Raw genomic sequence first — 601 nt, 5'->3', positions numbered from 1 at the left:
ACAGGAATTTTGAAAAACGAAATCCAAAATCCTTAGCCAAATGTACATGGCAGTCAAACCAGACCACAGCAGATGCTATATGTAGCTATAGCAGTTATGGGTTAACGTAAAAGATTTCACAAATTCCTTCTTCATCGTAAGTTTTCAGATTCCCATAAAACACTTGGATGACTAATCTTGCCTATCCAGTTCAAACTTAACTGGTGTTACTGTTCCATTACTGGCCATAGAACTGCAATCACAGTTTTTGCATCATTAGAAGTAGATGGAGATAACAATTATGTCAACCAAAGAGATTTCACACTATTAAATTACCAAACAAAAAAATGTCCACTGGTTCCACATACTTGAGTCAAAATTCCCTTGAGAATCCTTTAGTCCAACAAGTACAGGCTATCAAACTGACAGTAAGCAGTTTCCCTTTCTAAGACAGCTATAACTCCATGTTTGGTGCATATGGCCATGGTAATATGCATCTCTTGATACCTAGCAGTCACCATCTTAACTTTAAATGTCTCCTGCTTGTTGGCAGAAAACATTGTGGGAAGTGTTCTGATGTACAAAATAAATAATTTAGGACTGCTAGTTATTATGAAAACAA

Source organism: Penaeus monodon, chromosome 24, assembly GCF_015228065.2.
Source record: "Penaeus monodon isolate SGIC_2016 chromosome 24, NSTDA_Pmon_1, whole genome shotgun sequence".
Lineage (NCBI taxonomy): Eukaryota > Metazoa > Arthropoda > Malacostraca > Decapoda > Penaeidae > Penaeus > Penaeus monodon.
This window is presented reverse-complemented; position numbering follows the sequence as displayed.